Source organism: Heterodontus francisci, chromosome 3 (genome assembly GCF_036365525.1).
Source record: "Heterodontus francisci isolate sHetFra1 chromosome 3, sHetFra1.hap1, whole genome shotgun sequence".
Classification (NCBI taxonomy): Eukaryota; Metazoa; Chordata; class Chondrichthyes; order Heterodontiformes; family Heterodontidae; genus Heterodontus; species Heterodontus francisci.
The window spans coordinates 112,664,516-112,678,130 of record NC_090373.1 but is presented as its reverse complement, the minus strand read 5'-3'; the positions used below and the strand labels follow the sequence as shown (position 1 = coordinate 112,678,130).

The 13,615-nt window shown below is 43.4% G+C and overlaps 1 protein-coding gene across 1 annotated transcript in view; it reads left to right on the top strand.

The window, feature by feature from the left end:
- The window catches only part of rfx6 (regulatory factor X, 6), a 101,277-nt gene that overhangs the window by 76,565 nt on the left and 11,097 nt on the right, over positions 1-13,615 (top strand). The window lies entirely within an intron of this gene.

Sequence of the window (13,615 nt, the reverse complement as noted above, 5' to 3'; positions counted from 1 at the left end):
AAGAGGAAACATCCTTTCCACATTCACCTTGTCAAGACCGTTCAGGATCTTATATACTTCCCCCGCCTTCTCCCTGTAACCCTGCACATTCTTCCTTTTCAGATAACAGTCTAATTCCCTTTTGAATACTTCAATTGAACATGTCTATACCGCACTGTCAGGCAGCACATTCCAGACCTTAACCACTTGATGTGTGAAAAAGTTTTTCCTTATGTCTCTTTTGCTTCTCTTAACCATTACTTTAAATCTGTTCCCTCTTGTTCTCAATCCTTTCACAAGTGGGAACAGTTTCTCTCTACTCTGTCAACACCCCTCATGATTTTGAATACCTCTATCAAATCACCTCTCAACCTTTTCTTCTCCAAGGCAAACAGTCCTAACTTCTCCAGTCTATCTTCATAACTGAAATTCCTCATCCCTGGAACCATTTTCTGTACACTCTCCAATGCCCTCACATATTTCCGAAAGTCCGGCGCCTAGAACTGGACACAGTACTCCAGCTAATGCTGAGCTAGTGTCTTATGCCAGATCAACATAACCTCCCTGCTCTTTTACTCTCTGCCCCTATTAATAACACCCAGGATACTGTATGCTTTATTAAACAATCTCTCAACCTGTCCTGCCACCTTCAATGACTTACGCACATGTACACCCAGGTCTCTCTGCTCTTGCACCCCTTTTAGAATTGTACCCTTTATTTACGAACATACGAATTAGGAGCAGGAGTAGGCCACTCAGCCCTTCAAGTCTGCTCCGCCATTCAATAAGTTCATGGATGAACTGATTGCTCCACATTTCCACCTACCCCTGATAACCTTCCACCCCCTTGCTTATCAAGAATCTATGTACCTCTGCCTTAAAAATATTCAAAGACTCTGCTTCCACTGCCTTTTTGAAGAAGAGGATTCCAAAGACTCACAACCCTCTCTATGTTCTTCCTACCAAAATGAATGACTTCACATTTCTCTGCATTGAACTTCATCTGCCACCTATCTGCCCATTCCATCAACTTGTCTACATCCTTTTGAAGTTCTACACTATCCTCTTCACAGTTCATGATGCTTCAAAGTTTCGTATCATCTGCCAATTTTGAAATTGTGCCCTGTACACCAAGGTCTAGGTCATTAATATATATCAGGAAAAGCAAGGGTCCCAACACTGACCCCTAGGGAACTCCACTACAAACCTTCCTCCCGCCCGAAAAACATCCATTAACCACTACTCTTTGTTTCCTGTCACTCAGCCAATTTCGTATCCGTGTTGCTACTGTCCCTTTTATTCCGTGAGCTATAGCTTTGCTTACAAGTCTATTGTCTGGCACTGTATCAAACGCCTTTTGAAAGTCCATGTACACCACATCAACTGTATTCCCCTCATCAACCCTCTCTGTTGCCTCCTCAAAAAACTCCAGCAAGTTAGTTAAACATGATTTTCTCTTAGAAAATCCATGCTGGTTTTCTTTAATTAACCCGCATTTGTCCATGTGACTATTAATTTTGTCCATAATTACTTTTTCTAGAAGTTTCCTCACCACCGAACTTAAACTGACTGGCCTGTAGTTGCTGGGCTTATCTTTACACCATTTTTTGAACAAGAGTGTAAGGTTTGCAATTCTCCAGTCCTCTAGCATCACCCCCGAGTCTAGGGAAGACTGAAAATTATGGCCAGTGCCTCCCCGATTTCCACCCTCACTTTCCTCAGTATCCTTGGATGCATCTCATCTGGTCCTGGTGTTTTATTCACTTTCAGTACAGACAACCTATCTTATATATCTCTTTATCAATTTTAAATCCTTCTAGTGTTTGAATTACCTCCTCTTTCACCATTGTCTGGGTTGCATCTTCCTTGATAAAGACAGATGCAAAGTATTCATTTAGTACTTCAGCTATGCCCTCTGCTTCCATGTGTAAATCCCCTTTATGGTCTGATGCGCAAACCACAGACTCTACAATATGTAGGGCAGGGGGTGTTTGAAGAGTTGGATAGGCAAGTTACTTTCTCCTTCCGCTGCCTGGACTTAGCTTTCGTGTGCTCTCATCGAAATCTCACAAGGTGCTCAGTACCTTCCTGAATGCACCTTCTCTACTTTGAGTGGTCGAGGAACAGGGACTCCCATGCGTCGATCGGTATGTTGGATTGCTTCAGGGATGCCTTGAGAACATCCCTAAAGCATTTCCTCTGTCCTCCTGGGAGTCTTTTGACGCAGCGAAGCTCAGAGTAGAGCAATTGCTTCAGGAGCCTGGTGACAGGCATGTGAATGTCGTGGCCCATCCAGTGAAACTGGTTTTGGGTAATTAGCACCTCAATGCTGGAAATGTTGACTTGGGAGAGGATGCTGACATTAGACTGCCTATCCTGCCAATGAATGCGATAGATTTTGCGAAGACTGTGTTGGTGGTATTTCCGTAGTGCCTTAAGGTGCCTGCTATAGATTGTCCAAATCTTCGAAGCATTTTGGAGCACAGGGATCACTGCTGCACAGTACAGCATGACCTTAGTCACACAATACAATACATACACACACTGGAACAGGCTCTGATCACCTCCTTTCATGACTATGCTAAATATCTGGTACTAGGGCAGGGTCACCTAGTCTGTTTTGAAACAGCAGGCACCTGTTCCACTATTAGGTACTTCTTGCGCACCTGCCAGGAAAAGCAACACAGGAAAGCTACTTTGAGTCACCAGGGCAAAATGTCTGTATGCTGTCCCATCATTTCCTTTTATAGGAAGGCCAGCAGTACTCATTTTGCTGATGTTCAATGAGTGGTAAAGGCCTGTATACCCAGGTAAGCGCCACCTGTGCCACTCAACCTGTAAGTGGCACACATCTTGGTATACAGGTCACTAGGTAGTAGAGGCTGCAATTGAGGAAATTCCTGGTGTAGAAAGTGCCTCTCCCTGACCCTACCTCATCCCGCAATGTCATCAAGCAAACTTATAGCGGGCAGAGGTTCTGCGTAATCAAACCCCATCAGAACTTAGCAACTTGGGCTGTGACCCAGTATATCCATGTTTCACCTGATTATCCTAGGGCAAGGCTATACTCCAGGCTGATCTACATCAGAAATGTGCCTCTGACCCCATAGCACTTTGTAGCCAAAACATCCATGCAACAATCTAATAGCTGTTAAACGATAATGGGCTCAACAGATTAAACTTATTTTGAGCTGCTGCAAAGTGTTGATTGCGTTTTTTGTGGTCTTCACACAAAAACTGCACTCTAGACTTGTTCATGTCATCAACTAGAGCACCACAATGCAAGATTTCAATTGTGTTACAACGTGGGTTCATTTTTAATGTGGGTGCCTGAGGTGGGGGGACTTTCCTCACTGTGTCTGGGAACTGTTTAGTTCCTAGGCGAGAAGTAGAGGAAAAAGGGGTGAAAACCTGTGGCATTCTGCCTCCAGGGGTTGCCCTGGAGTTTTGTGGTTTCCTTTGAGGCACCTATCTGAAATTGTGTGAGGAAAATGAGACGGGAGGCAGGAAGAGGGGACAGAGTCCATATGCTTGGTACTTCTTTGCAATGAGGCAGGAGAGGCCTAACTGTACCTCCCACCTCATTTTCCAACCGCAATACTGGTGGGCACCAATTAAAGGTTGAGCAGCAGAAATAGGTTTCGGATTTGAGGATGTGAGTGAGGCCTGGGGGAGTACTTCTAACCCATTCACAAGATAGGTGTGTTCCTTCTCAAGGGGCAGCAGGAACTGTTGGTGGCAAAATTGCAGAGCAGGTTTGAAAGGCCTGCAACAGCAGCTGGATTTCCATGCTCGATTCTGGACACAAGGCCCTGAAAATGGGCAGGCCTACACCTAATGCGCATCAGGACAATTTCAATAGCCTGAGCATGCAAGTACATGCCTGATTCTGTCAGTTCAGAAGGAGTGCATGTTCTTATTCATTGCAATCATTGTGTTCTGGGCTGTTCTGAATCTGCTTTTGTGAAAATTATTTGAATGTTGAGATTTTGAACTAAATCTAGTGCCATTTCTTTTTGAATGGTGCTGAATATGGTGAAAAACAAGCATAATTTAACCTGGATGTAGTACACAGAACATTCCCTGGATTCTGAAGTGGACATCCTGATACAAAAACTGTTTAGCAATAGCAAGTAAACTTATTTTTGGTATCTTATACCTGACAAAGAAAAGGAAGTTGGGGGAAAAAAGTAGTTGCTGAGCTAAATGCTGCTTCCATGTCTCAACTACAACTTGCATTCATATAGCACCTTTAACGTTGAAAAAGTCAAAAGATCATTGGAAGACTTCCAGAAATTATTTCCATAAACAAACTAATGATCAAATGGTACTTGAAGGCAAAATGAGGTAATTTACTCCTATCCAAATGATCCCTCTGGATGAAGAATAAAACTCACAGCTGATCCTTCAAATGCTGATCCATGGTTTAGGAGGAGGACTTGTAATCCCGATTTGGACAGACATGATGGTAAGTTCTCTCTGTTAATGCATTCAACCAAAATATATACTCATGATATTTTGAGACTTGATTCAGTTTTGTTCTTTTAAATGCAGTTTAGTCGACATGGTAATTTCAAAAATTATGGCAAATATGCACATACGCATGGAATGAGAAGAGTCGGTTTATCCAATCAAGATCACAACTTGCATAGCTACAAATATTCCCTAACTTGCTTAATTTACTCAGAACAACATCAATAACCACCACTAAAACTTTCAAGATGGGTTTGAATCTTCTGACTCAGAAGACAATTGAGCAACAGAAAACTTCAGAATATAAATCTAGCATTAAAACTACATTTTTTAACCCTGACCAAATTAATGTCTTTTAATGTTTGATAAAGTCATATCTTATATCTCATATCTTTGGCCTCCTTATCTCGAGCGACAATGGGTAAGCGCCTGGAGGTGGTCAGTGGTGTGTGGAGCAGCGCCTGGAGTGAAATCAGTAAATAAAGACATGAATTAATAATTGATGTATGTTGGCAAAATGCATTCTTATCTGAAGGTAGATTCTAAGATGGGCCGAATGGCTTCCTTCTGGACTCTAGTTTTGTAACAGCAGCAGTATTTGTAGAAATCCAGGAAATGTTGCAATGTGGCTATTTAATGCAAGTCTGCTCCTCTTGTGGTTGATCCTTGTCTTCTCATTGCATCCCCCAGTCCTTTATTCCTCCAAAAACATAATTATTTCATGAACTTGTTATGCTATTATATCCTTCCATAGATTTTATATTTCTATGATGCTTTGCATTAAACAATTCTGCCTAAATTCTCTACTTACTCTGATTGTTCATATTATGATATGAATTTTTACTGGGATTCTCCAGATCCTCTACCATAACTTTGGCAGAAGATTCACAGATACCCTGGTGCAACTGCCTGAACAGCACATACGTCTTTTCTCTGTGGTTTCTGCAGATCTTCCACCAAAGTTACAGCGTACAGCAGACAATCAGGAGAACCTGTAGAAATTGAACCCCCCCCTCTCCAACCCCCAGTTTTTAAATCCTTTTTTAGTGCTAATGATTTACAAACACAACCTAAACATTTAAAATAGATTCCTTTCAGATTCCAGATTATTACTATGATGAGAAAATCTTTCTTTATGAACTGCAAATATGAGAATGAATAATGTCCTTTTCATCCTCTCATAGATGGCCACCTCTGTACCAGGAACCTTAAGGGTTCAATGGTAAGCAGTGCTCCAATGTCTTCAGTGATACAAAGCATTAGCCAATGAAGGGTGAGTCACAAGAACCAGACCCTCTTCAAGAGGAGGATCTGGAAAAGAAGAAAGAACAGGGCATTACTATCAACACTATGTTTGATCACTGTGTTTGATTGGGTTGGGTCTTTATATAAGTCCCTTTAACATTCAAATCATTTATCCCTTGCTTCTAAAAAATCCTACACATTCAGAGCTAAATAAATTTGCAGAATCAAGTCACTTTTGCTTTCTGAAGCTTCAGGACTCTATTCAGATAGGATTGGAAATGTTACATGTGAGTGGACATTCATGTTGCCACTACAGACAACATTTAGTTCCATTTCACTTAGCCTGCTAAGATTTAAAACTTGTTTCAAGGATTGCAAGGCTAAAGGGGACAGAGAGATCATCTGCTTAGGCTGATGATCCAACTCGACTCCCTTCAAATGAATAAATGGGTTGTCATCCAAGAAAGAGTTGCCATTAATTTCTCACCTTTACTACAAGCCTCTGGTATTCTCCATTCTCTGCCTGTAAGGTGTTGAAAAGAAGGCATAATGACGGGATTGGGCACCCAATATCATTAAAATTGCTAAACATCTAAAATAAATAAAATTGTAGTAGTTCAAAATAACTATGTAAAGACAATAAATAAAATATTTTGCTTATGTCTCAAAAAGACTCTTGCATTTTTGCTGTGTACTTAGTATCCATTTCAAAGTATTCTTAGATGACTAATTGCCTAAAGAGGAAATATACTGATCTAAAAATATTTGGTGCAAAATATATTGTATGGAATGTAAAAGAATTCTACAAGTACTACAGAAAATCAGAGTGAATAGAAGGAGCCAATAGGATCTCTATTTAAGAATGGTGCATGTTTTATTTGTTCATGGGATGTGGGCATCGCTGGCAATGCCAGCATTTATTGCCCATCCCTAATTTCTCTTGAGAAGGTGGTGGTGAGTTGCCTTCTTGAACCACTGCACTCCTTGGGATGTAGGTACACCCACAGTTCTGTTAAGAAGGGAGTTCCAGGATTTTGACCCAGCGACAGTGAAGGAACGGCAGCATAGTTCCAAATCAGGATGGTGTGTGGCTTGGAGGGGAACATGCAGGTGGTGATGTTCCCATGCATCTGCTGCCCTTGTTCTTCTAGATGGTAGAGGTTGCGGGATTGGAAGATGCTGTCTAAGGAGCCTTGGTGCATTGCTGCAGTGCATCTTGTAGATGGTGCACACTGCTGCCACGGTGGAGGGAGTGAATGTTTAAGATGGTGGATGGGTTGCTGATCAAGATTTGTCCTGGATGCTGTCGAGCATCTTGTGTTGTTGGAGCTGCACTCATCCAGGCAAGTGGAGAGTATTCCAGTAGACTCCTGATTTTTGCCTTGCAGAGGGTGGACAGGCTTTGGGGAGTCAGGAGGTAAGTTATTCATTGCAGAATTGCCAGCCTCTGATCTCCTTTTGTAGCCGCAGTATTTATGTGGTCAATGGTAACCCCCAGGATGATGATGGTGGGGGGATTCAATGATGGTAATGCTGTTGAATGTCAGGGGGAGAGGGTTAGATTCTCTCTTTTTGGAGATGGTCATTGCCTAGCACTTATGTGGTGCAAATTTTAATTGCGACTTATCAGCCTAAGCCTGAATGTTCTCCAGGCCTTGCTACAAGCAGAATCAATCCATGGTGTGAGGTGATAGGGAGAGCAGCCAACTCGGTAGAATTTGTTAAATATAAAAAAGGGAAAGATGGCAGTAAAACGTAAGGGAGACAGGAAGAGCATCTATCGGCAGCCCAAGCTAACTGCAGTAGGTGTGGCTGAGAGAGTCACACGTGGAAAAATGGTCCCGCCAAAGAGGCCGAATGCCGTTCGTGCAGGAAGAGGGGCCACTTCTCGGCGGTGTGCCATAGCAAAAATCCGGTAAAGAACATACAGAAAGGGAATTCTGTAAAAATTGGAAAGATCCACGAAGTGGAGGATATCCATGATGTTGAGATACCTTTTTGGGAGCGATCCAGGAACCAAGTGGGAGTTGCTGGAGTGCAGACATTCTTGTAGAGGGAAACAGGACACATTTTGAATTGGATACTGGAGCAGCAGTTTTGGTTCTTTCCAATGCCAAACCATGGTTAGAGAAGAACATTCTTTAGTCATCAGGCAAGAGGTTATACAGTCTAGGAGGTAGAGAACTAGAGTTATAGATGAACTGAAAGCAACCCTCAAATACCAGAAAAAAGAAATCACAGAAACACCCTGCATTTGATTTTGTTCCCAGCCCAACGTTGGGTTCCGTGGCAGCTGCTGCCGCTCCAGTTCTCTGACCCCCACCAGGGACGTGAGATTGCCAGACCCGATCTTCCCGGTCAAGTAAGGGCCTCTCGCAGCCGCTGCAGGGGGGCTCCCATTGCGCGTGGACGATGCCTTGGAAAATGAGGTACCCTCCCTGTGGGGTGATCCCTCCTTCGTGGGCAAATTGTGGCCAGTGGAGTACCCCAATCCCCCACCCCAGGAGCCCCTGCCCCCGGACCGAACACCCACCGCTCCCCCTCGCCGGGTCTTTCCAGACCGGGCCAGGCGACCCTGCCTCAGCTAGCTCAGGTCTGGGGTTCCAACACTGGGCCTGGATCCAAGGCCTCTGCAGTACCAGCAGTGGCCACCGGCAGGGGATCCCGCCTCCTTAAACTTTGACCCCAAAAGACCGGAGGATCACTACAGGAGTCAGAAAAATTCAGAGACAGGGTTTGTTCCATCTTTTTGGCCTGGTGCCAGTAGCCCTGCCTCCTGCATAAAATCCAGCCCCAGGTGATCCAAAATCAAAGTTGTTCACTTTTGAACGGGAAAGCCTGCACTGACTTGCATGTAAGAGTGGATGAACTGGAAAATGGAGGTCTGCCCAGAAGTTTTACAGCTGAATTCCCAAAGCTGTTCACAGGACTAGGGAAGCTGAAGACAGTAGACCATATAACTCTACAGCAAGAAGCAAAGCCAGTGTGCCTGTTTACACCCAGAAAAGCTCCTTAACCACTCTTGCCAAAGGTAAAGAAAGAAATTGACTCTATAGTGAAGCAAGAAGTTATTTCACCTGTGACAGAGCCTACAAGCTGGTGTTCAGGTATGGTCCCAGTACAAAAACCAAATGGATCGATTAGAATCTGTGTTAATCTCACACAGCTAAACAAAGCCGTGGAACGTGAAGTCCATCCAATGTCATCTCTAGATGAGAGCTTGGCTAAATTGGGGAAGAGCTCAATCTTAATGAAGCTGGATGCAAACAGTGATTTTTGGCAACTAACCCTCAATGAAGAGTCTAAATTGCTCACAACCTTCATGACCCCATTTGGAAATTTTTGTTTGAATAGACTACCCTTTGGTATCACATCAGTGCCTGAAATCTTCCAAAGGACAATGTCAAGTATTCTAGAAAGGACTAGATGGAGATGAATATGGATGATGTCCTGATCCATGGATCCACTCAGACAGAACATGACACTAGAGTGAGAGCAGTGCTGCAACACGTAGCGAAAGCAGGACTTACTCTCAATAACAAATGTGAGTTCTCCCAGCCGACTGTCAAATGTCTTGGACATATTGTAGATGGATCTGGTGTGAGAGTTGATCCACAGAAAACAAGAACAATCAAGGAGTTTCCAGCTCTTGGGAATGTGACTGAGCTACAGAGATTTATGAGACTGGTGAGCCAAGTTGGAAAGTTTCTGCCCAGCCAAGCTGTTTTCAATGAGCCACTGTCAATTGTTAAGATAGGACAATACATGGTGTTGGGAAGAAGCACAACAAAGATCTTTTGAAAAAATCAAAAATATTCTGATATCACTTGATGTGTTTAGCTCACTCTGACCCAGCGCTAGACATATCATGGCTGCAGATGCATGTTCTACAGGACTGGGAGCTGCACTGTTTCAGATACTGACAGATGGAAAGCGCAGACCAGTTTACTATGCATCCCGTTCACTGACAGGGACTGAACAGAGATATGCAGTGATAGAGAAAGACGCATTAGTGGCTACATGGGCTTGTGAAAATTTTGCAGATTACGTAATTTGCCTTCACTTCAAGATACAGATAGACCACAAACCATTGTTAACTCACTTAAATGCAAAAGAATTAGCAAAGATGCTTCCATGAGTACAAAGATTCAGACTGAGTATGATGCAGTTTGATGCAAAACAGAATACGTTCCGGGAAAGCAGCAAATCACAGTTGATGCTTTGTCTCGTATCCCAGGGGCAAGACAGGAACAAGGTGATGTATCCCTTATTGTCGAGGTAGAAACCTTTGTATCGACAACAACCACAACTGAACCAGCCACAACTCAGAGACTGAATGAAATCAAAGATGTACAGAAATCTGATGAAGAATGTCCTCAGGTCAGAGAGTACTACGTCAAAGGATGGCCAACATACATTCCACACAATCCTATGGACAGAGAGGATGTCTCCGTGTAGTTGATGACTTACTCATCTATGATGAGCGATTGGTCATTTCGAGAGTTCTGAAATCAGACATACTACAAAAACTGCACCAGGAAAATTGGGCATCAAAATGTCAAGCCACAGCAAGAAATTCTGTTTGGTGGCCAGGTCTGTCAAAATCACTATGCGAGATAATATCAGGATGCATTACTTGCGCTGTTCATCATTAGGAGACAAGAGAACCACTGATGTCATCTTCCTTTTCATCAAGACCATGGGAATGTCTTGGGATGGATCTTTTTGAATACAGAGGTAAAATATTCTTGATTGTAGTAGACTATTACTCAAGATGGAAAGAAGTCAAGCAACTGCAGGTCAAACTTCTGAAGTGGTGATTTTATATCGTTGAAGGAGATATTTGCAATGCACAAAATCCCAGACCATGTAAATTTCAGGCAATGGACCACAGTTTGCCAAAGAATACTTCAAAGAGTTCACAGTATCATATGGATTTGTTCAAACCACCAGCTCACCAAGTTACTCTCAAGCCAATGGTGAAGCTGAAAGTGGAGTGTGTACAGTGAAAGCATTGCTGAAGAAGAATGAGGATGTTCGACTTGCACATCTGAGCTATCGTTCAACCCCACTCCAAAATGGGTTAGTGCCATGTGAACTCCTAATGGGGAGAAGACTGAAAACCCAACGATCTGCTCTCTCACACACGCATTCATGCCACAAGAAAAAGTTGAAGACTTGGAAAAAGTGAGGGAGAGAGAGTATAGAGATCATTCGAATCAGAGATGGAACCATGACAGACATCATAAAGGATGAAACCTACCAAACATCCAACCAGGAGAGCCAGTTTAGATCAGAGACCAAAATCAGTATGGAGATGTGATAGAGCAGACACCACATCCAAGCTCCTACATTGTCCAAACAGCATGGTATGGTGAGATGAAATAGACATGCTTTGGTGGCCATGCACAAGCAGCCTCTCTTCCAGGGAAATCAGATATCTTCAAAATCTAATGGACCAGAGATGCTGCATTCATCCACCGATCCAGACGTCAACCTGAATGATGAACCTGAGTCATTTACTAATTCCACTCTTGTACATCAGAGTCAGAGAGACTACTCAGAGGACTCAAAACCTCAATTCCCTTCTAAGGAAAAAAGGACTAGTTATGGTAGACTTGTAAAATCGCCATAGTGATTGTGTAAAAAATGGAAGTCAGAGACTTGGGGAGAGATTTAGTATAATGTGGTGTGCTGGACATTGGGTTGTTACTGGGTTAAATATGCTGATCATGATGTGGAATCATGAATAGGAAGTGATGTAATGCCACATGTGTGGAATCCTCATCTACAGGCTTGGAAGATGTAAACCATAGCAGCAAGACGCGTTTAATAAAGCTCCCTTTTCTTTAAACCCATCTAACTCTTCAGATAGTCTGTACTAGGCTAACAGTAAACAGAATATGACAGAATTCAGCTCTTTTTTGTCAGTGTTTTGACCAAGGCTATCATAACATCTGGAGCCAGGTGGCCCTGGCGGAACCCAAACTGAGCATCAGTGAGCAGTTATTGCTGAGTAAATGCTGCTTGATAGCACTGGTGATGACACCTTCCATCACTTTGCTGATTATTGAGAGTAGGGTGATGGGGTGGTAATTGGCTGGATTGGATTTGTCTTGCATTTTGTAGGCAGGAAATACCTGGAAATTTTCCACATTGTCTGATAGATGCCAGTGTTGTAGCTCTAATGGAATAGCTTAGCTAGGGGTGTGGCTAGTTCTGGAGCACGGGTTTTCAGCACTACAGCCGGGATGTTTTCAAGGCCCATAGCCTTTGCTGTATCCAGTGCCTTCAGTCATTTCTTGATGTCACACGGAGTGAATTGAATTGGCTGAAGACTGGAATCTGTTATGCAGGAGGAGGATGAGATGGATCGTTTACTCAATACTTCTATCTGAAGATGGTAACAAATGCTTCAGTCTTGTCTTTGCACTGACATGCTGGGCTCCATCATCATTGTCGATGGGGTTATTTGTGGAGCCTCCTCCTCCGATTTAATTGACCATTCACTATTGGATGTGACAGGACTGCAGAGCTTTGATCTGATCTATTGGTTGAGGGATTGCTTAGCCCTGTAGCATGCTGCTTCTGCTGTTTAGCATGTGTGTAGTTCTGTGTTGTAGCTTCACCAGGTTGACACCTAATTTTTAGGTCTACCTTGTGCTGCTTCTGGCATGTTCTCCTACACTCCTCATTGAATCAGGGTAGGTCCCCTAGCTTCATGATAATGGCAGAGTGAAGGATATGCCAGGCTGAGAAGAAGGGTCACTGACCCGAAATGTTAACTCTGCTTCTCTTTCCACAGATGCTGCCAGACCTGCTGAGTGGTTCCAGCATTTCTTGTTTTTATTTCAGATTTCCAGCATCCGCAGTATTTTGCTTTTATTTGAGATTACAGATGGTGGTTGAATACAATTCTGCTGCTGTGATGGTGCACAGTGTATCATGGATGCCCAGTTTTGAGCTGTTAGATCTGTTCTGAATCTATCCCATTTAGCACAGTGGTAGGACCACACAACACGAGGAAGGGTGTCCTCAATGTAAAGATGGGACTTCGTCTCCACAAGGACTGTGCGTGGGTCACTCCTACCAGTAGTGTCATGGAAAGATACATCTGTGACAGTTAGATTAGTGAGAACCAAGGTCAAGTAAGATTTTCCTTCTTGTTTCTCTCACCACCTGCTGTAGGCTCAGTCTGGCAGATATGTCCTTCAGGACTCCGCCAGCTTGATCAGTAGTAGTGCGACTGAGCCAATCTTGGTGATGGACATTGAAGTACCTCACCCAAAGCACATTCTGTGCCTTTGATACCCTCAGTGCTTCTTCCAAGTGGTATTCAACATAGAGGAACACTGATTCATCAACTAAGGGAGGGTGGTAGGTGGTAATCAGCAGGAGGTTTCCTTGCATGTGTTTGGCTTGATGTTATGAGACTTCATGAGGACAGAGTCAATGTTGAGGACTCCCAGAACCACTCTCTGCTGACTGTATACCACCTCCCAGGGCCACTCTCTGCTGCCTGTATACCACTATACCACCTCTGCTGGGTCTGACCTGCCAGTTGAACAGGACATAAGCAGGGATGGTGATGGAAGAGTCTGGGACATTCGCTGTAATGTATGATTTGGTGAGTATGACTGTCAGGCTGTTGCTTGACTAGTCTGTGGGACAGCTCTCCCAATTTTATCACAATCCCAAGATGTTAAAAGAGGAGGACTTTGCAATGCCGACTGAGCAGGGCTTGCCTTTGTCGTTTCCAGTGCCTAGATCGATTGCTGTGTGGTCTGTCCGGTTTCATTGCTATTCAACTTTTCTGTCATGGATTGATACAAATGAATGGCTCGGTAGACCATTTCAGTGAACAATTAAGAGTCAACCACATTGGTGATGGATATTGAAGTACCCCACCCAGAGTACA